General features: G+C 46.8%; 1 protein-coding gene across 1 annotated transcript in view; it reads left to right on the forward strand.

Annotated features, from left to right (window-relative positions):
- The window catches only part of snd1 (staphylococcal nuclease and tudor domain containing 1), a 153,447-nt gene that overhangs the window by 52,642 nt on the left and 94,456 nt on the right, over positions 1 to 6,349 (forward strand). The window lies entirely within an intron of this gene.

Raw genomic sequence — 6,349 nt, forward strand, 5'->3', positions numbered from 1 at the left:
GCAAGCGCAGAGCAGATATCAGGCTTTCAGTCTTTCTAATGGTTCCCTTGACAACACAGCGGTTGCTACACATCGACATAGAGTTGGCTGTAGGGTTTAAAAGCATACCACACACACTCTGAAGTCAGCTGGCATGATAAAAAAGAGCCGGTCATTCTCCGCTTTCCACTATTTTCATGCTTTACAATGTGGTCCATGCAGACCAGCACACTGTCACCCTTCCTTATATCTTCTCTGTGTGCGTCTCCAGGTTGTCATTTCAGTCCTCAGCTCGCTGATTTTAGCTGTCAACGTCTGGCCCCTGCTGTGTAGAGGGCACACCTACCTAACCCTCCCCATCTCCTCTCGTCCTTTTTTTTCCCTCCCCCCTCTGCTTTCACAAGCCACTCCTTCATCCGTGTGTGTGTGTGTGTGTGTGTGAGAGAGTGTGAGAGAGCAGGAATGTATCCTCAAAAATGTGAATGAATAAGCGACCAAATAAAGGCCAAACGGAGGTGGGATTTGAAGCGGTAATCCGTCGGCAGCTTACCCCAGCACTCCGTCCTCACGCCTGCACCCTTATTCCCGTCTCAGCATCCTCCTTCCATCCACCTTTTCTGTCATCCCATCTCTTTATATCCCTTACCGACAAGAGAGAGGCTATCTCAGCGGCTGTGTCAGCGATCAACATCTCCTCCCACCTCCCTCTTTTTCTATGTTTTCCCAGAGGAGAGTCGGGGTGGGGGGGGGTAGGGGGCATAAAGGGAAGAACAAGCCTGGCAAAATCTTTTCAAAAAAATACCAACGGGGATTTGGCTCTCAGCTTTGAATTCCGACAGATAAAGCTAATGGCAGAAGTGGGCGACAGGCAGAGGGCTGTGTGTGTGTGTGTGTGTGTGTGTGTGTGTGTGTGTGTGTGTGTGTGTGTGTGTGTGTGTGTGTGTGTGTGTGTGTGTGTGTGTGTGTGTGTGTGTGTGTGTGTGTGTGTGTGTGTGTGTGTGTGTGTGTGTGTGTGTGTGTGTGTGTACGTACGTATACGAGCATAGCTTCAAATGAGGCCAGCTATAGAAATGTAGTTTCTTTTAAACCCCTTTGCTGGCTGAAGCGCTCTCTGACTGTGCAGGGGTGTATGCAGAGGGAAGTTCCAAGAAAAGGCTGCAGTTTCTTAAAGCGCTCTCGGTGCCAGCTTCATTCCAGCCTGCTGCTGTGCGAGTGTGTTCAGACGGGCTCGTGGTGATCAATACTTCCTACAGTACATTTCGTTTTCTTGAGGGGCCTTCACTGATGTGAACGCCTCGCAATTCTAACCAGGATAACACTTTTTTTTTTTTTTCTTTTTTTTTCCCGCATCCAACAACTACAGGTCTGATTTTGACAGCCTGTCCTCTCTTCGCTTGAACTCATGGAAGCTGTAGTTTTTCGGGAGCTGTGTCGTCGTCAGCGCCGTGTCCTCCGGCGTCTCCTTTTTTTGCTGACATTTAGCACCACAGTCTGACACACCCACAGTCGGACAAACGTTTTCTGTTGCTGTGCCATATTGTTTCGTCTGACACCCCGTAGCAACTCGTGTTCCACTTTTGGCTAAGAATTGACACCCAATCGCGCGCACACACACGCACACAATCTCACACACAGTTATTATCTCCTGGAACAATACTAATAGATGCATGTACTGCTGTGAGCAAACAGTTTGTGCCTCCGCTGCCAACAGAGTGGGAGGGCGACTGCTTGCCAAGTCTCCTCTACCCCGAGCCTCCTCTGTTCCTCCTCTGTTCCTCCAGTCATTAAACTTGAGCCACCTTTCCTTGTCGCCTCCCCTTTTCTGTGCTTCCTTCCATCTCCTGCTTACTCTCAATACTCATCCCATGAGCGGCGTACTTCGTAGTATTAATCTCCCACTAGAGCAGTAACTCTGTAGGGTTCCTGCTCCTCATATCACTGTTGCATGATACCACTTACTTGTATTAGTTTTCCTCTCACTAATCCCTCGTGTTTACACTCTTACAGTACATCTCCAGCTATGGCTCGCAACTTGGTTTGAAGTCATTTTGCAGCAACAAAACTGTAATTGATGGACAGACAGGAGGCCGCTCGCGCGTACGCATCTCTGATGCGTCTTGTCCCTCACTCCAGCTAATTAAACAGGACCGGAGTGTCGAGGGGAGGAAGAGCAGTAGAACTCCATGTCTTAATTATTGGCTCCCCCGTTGGGCAGGTACTCTGATATCAGCCGGGCCGACGAGGTTGCGCTCAGCCTGGGGCCGCACAGCAGCTCTGATTCACCCCTCGTCAGAAAGTTCTTGGTTCTGAAAGGCCAAACACAGCTCCTGGAACCATTATTGCTCGTAGAGCAATTGAGCTTTTTTTAAAAATAAGAATAAAGTGTGTCGAATAAATCATCCCTGATGCCCAAACCACTACACGTGATCTGTAGCTTTAGACATGCTGGCCATCATTGGTTTAATGTAATGTTGTTTTCTTTTCTTCGGTTGCCCTTAAGTCCTTCCCCGTATGTATACATGTGCACAGTTTAATTAAAAGTTCTTTGTATTTGTCATTTCTATTCTCTGTCTTCAATGAATTATACTGAAGTTCGTCCCAGTGCAGCTCTCCAGGATCACAAAGTTTAAAAAGTGTTGTCTAGTTGTCTGACATGAAAAGCAGCTACTGGATTAAAATTCTCTTTGCTTTTTTATTTTGTTTTCTCCCCAGCGTGGCGTACGCTTTGATCATTTTCTATGCGGAGGTGGCATAGTTAGCCTGGCACAGGTTCACCTGCAGTGACTCCCACACCAGCTCACATAGACGGCTCGCAGTAACACATCTGTACTGGCAGTAACACATCTGTACTTCGGGTGTTGTCCCATCTGAAGACGTGACCAAAAAACCTACTCGGACATCGGACAGTAACTCAACTGCAGTGTGTATGCAAATTACCATGATTTTAAAACAAATGTATCTCCTCCACCACACACACACACACACACAGACACAGACCCAGACCACTTCACAGCACGTACTCTTCTTCTCTTTATTCTGAAGTCTAACCGAAACGCGTTTGAAGTCTGAATTAAAGGGAAAAAAAGGAATGAGCTAAATTTTTTACAAACAGTCCGACTGTTCTGCTGCTGTCTCAGATCTGCCACCCGGCATCCTTTTCTTTTAAAGTAAGAGCTGTGCTGTACAAAGCACTTTTCATTCATTTAGAATCCGTTAAAACGTGTGTCTGGGATCAGCGGCTGGACATCCGCATCTTATTCCGCTTAGATGAAGTAATCAAACAAAAGCCTGATGCATTCCAAAATGCCCCTTTTTGCTAAATGGTACAAACGACTTCACCACCCACAATGCAGTGAGCCTTTACTTGTCCACTGCTAACCGGGGTCGGCTATTGATTCGTTTGATCTTTTAAAGATCGCTGCTGACCCACCTGCACGCGCACACACACACACACACACACAGACGCGCGCACGGCAGTTTGCTGCAGCGGCTGAATAATTCTGCCGCCGCATAAGAACCTTGTTCCAGCCCGTGGATGCTCTCCGCAGCTCGTCGGAGCTTTTCATCTCGACGTTGCTTTCTTGTGCCGTTCGGTGCTCTGCAGCGCACGTTTCCCCCTCAGCAAGTCTTTGACATTAGCACACCGCTTGTCATCTTGGAGTCCGCATCAGTGTAAATTCATGAGCCCACAGTTACTAAAGAGCCCTCCCCTTAATGTGTCAGATAGAGGGGGCTTCTTATCTATTGCAATCACCTTTTCAATTATCCTCTTTGCTTGTTCCCCATCCTCGCCCCCTTTCTTTTTTCTTTTTTTTTTTTTTTTTTTGCCCACTTCCCTCTTTACGCGTCCTCCTTCCCAATCTAGCGCTGCCATCCTCTGCCATCTTAAATCAGGGTGTCATAGATAATGTGGAGCCCTCGCCATCAACCTCGGTTAATTCTCTTCCGCTTGTCTGTCTTTCCTCGCTGCCTCCTTACTCGAATGTCTCCAGCAATGCGGGAGGCCATTTTGTCACCAAAATGTCTACACCCAGATGCACATTCTCCGTCCTAGAAAAAGATGAAATCCCAGAACGCTCCCTGTAACCCCGAAACTACTTATTTTTTTCATCTAACATCGGTCTCCTCGTTTTTAAGAAAGCATCCTTTATCCTCACTTCTTTCCTCAGACTGTACCTGCAGCGTAAAGGCACACATGTTCTCATCATCACCCTCTTCATGTGCCTTTTCTCCTCTTTCTATAGAAGCACATACACACTGTATGTATGTGCACAGTTTCTCTCTGTTAAAAGCTGCCTCAGAGGTTTTATTAGAGATGAGCAGAATCGACGAGCTTGCGCTTAGTTCACTAGGAACAACATGTGAACAGTGTGAGTTAATGGACTGTGTTTACGTGAGGGCTGATCCTGAGCCCAGTATCCTTGGTGATGCCGCTCCTGTGATCATGATTTCTCTCCGCGCCGTAAATCTCAACAAAAGCAGTGAAATTAATGGTCAATTTTTTTTTTGTTACACACACACTGTGTGTGTTTGTTTCTGTATGTGTTCACACAAACGAACCTCAACAAACCCCCTTCTCGTATATATCTTGGTCCCCCGTTTGCTGCTCTCAGTAGACATGGTTCATTACACACACACACACACATCCACGCACACACACACACCTCCGCCTCAACTACTGGATGGGATCATAAATGTAAGGCTTCCTGGTCGCTGTCCACTAAGAAAACACAGGGATGTTTTTCACCTGCCAAAAGGGCAATAAACTCTCTCACAGGGAGTGACACACTGGAGTCCTCTACGCGGCACAGCCCCCCCCCCCCCCCCCTCCACCCGCCATTCAGTCTCAGTTAAAGCAACAGAATCAGTGTCAATTTGACCACGGTGTGTAACCAATACAATCTGTTGGCACGCACACCTACAGTATTCAACAGCGCAGCCTCGACAGCGCCGGGCTCAGTGCCAACAGTACACCGGGATGGAAGAAATTCTTCTGCTGACCTTAGTTACAGCAAATCCTACCATCAGCTGGCCACTGAATATGGCTGTTTACATCAGTTTTCACACAGCGCCAGCAAAACATCAACTTGCCTCCAGTGCACCAACAGCTTTCACACCGTAACCTCCTTGCAGTCTCTGTTTTCAGTATGGAAAAGATGTTTCGTTTCATGAGCAAAGACGACGCGATTAAGCCAAACATTCAAACTAGGGCGAGTTGGTACTCCTCTAAACCAGACACAATGAGCACCGTGACGCCTGCATAGATGATGTGCCGTCTCTACCTTTTTGCCTCTGCGTCCGGTCCCCTTTTTTATTTGACATTAGGACCGAACAACTCTCGCGCCCTGACTCACATGTTGACTCACAGCAGCAGCGCGCTCCCAGGCCTGCTGAGAATAGCCTCCTGTCTGCTCCACTAGCACACTGGCTAGTGCTCACACAACAATGCAGCACACACTCCAAGCATGATCTAGCCACGCAGCTCCTGTAATCGACCGCTACAGTGTGTTTAAATATCAATAAGCAATCAATACAAGCTTTTAAAATACAAAGCCATGAAAACGACTGACGAGGGCTATTTTTGCCACATGAAAGTCAACATACAAGTAGTTTTAGCTATGAATGGAATGAGAATCCTAACAATAATGATGCATGTATCAAGCAGGAAATAGGCACATGTCGTCCTTCCTGTATAAAGGACCTTTGTGTTCTTGTGCTAATCAATCATCACGTACTCTGATCAAAGAGTGTGTAGTGATCCTGAGTGTGTGTAAGTGAATGTTGGCTATAAAGCCCAAGAATTATCTTGATCAAATAAAATTTCAGTTGTTTTTTTGCCTAGAACAATATATAAGTATATTAAGTCCCAAATATGTCCATTCTTGTTGCTCCACTGATGTGCACGCTTTAGTTGATAAATGACTGGTTCAGTTGAGATAATCATGCCCTGTTGGTTTTGGTCATTTTAATGGAAAAACACGTTCTTAGAGCCGGCCTCTGCGTAATAATTACACAATGAGGGAGCAAAAAAATCTAATTAAGAGATTGCATCAAAATAATTGGGTTTTTAAAAATTCCCTGCAAACCCTTTTAAGTTGAGAATGAGCTCGTTCCTGCTACTGAATGCTGCTGGTTTAAGGGCTTTGACCCGTTAAATTCTTCATCTCCCTGAAAAAAACCCGTTCGCGTGCACACGGTTGCACTCTGGCGGTCCCCCCCCCCCAGTTTAATTTGCCTCTGACCTCTTGATCCTCCCCATCCCCTCCACCACTCCCTCTCCCTTCCTCAAGTACCCCCCAGCGGTCAAGTCCATTAACGCTATCAGCACTTCTTATCTGCTGCACTGTGCTGTGGTAACATCACACGCTAT

This window comes from Anarrhichthys ocellatus, unplaced genomic scaffold (assembly GCF_004355925.1).
Source record: "Anarrhichthys ocellatus isolate YVR2014 unplaced genomic scaffold, GSC_Weel_1.0 scaffold21, whole genome shotgun sequence".
Taxonomy (NCBI): Eukaryota; Metazoa; Chordata; class Actinopteri; order Perciformes; family Anarhichadidae; genus Anarrhichthys; species Anarrhichthys ocellatus.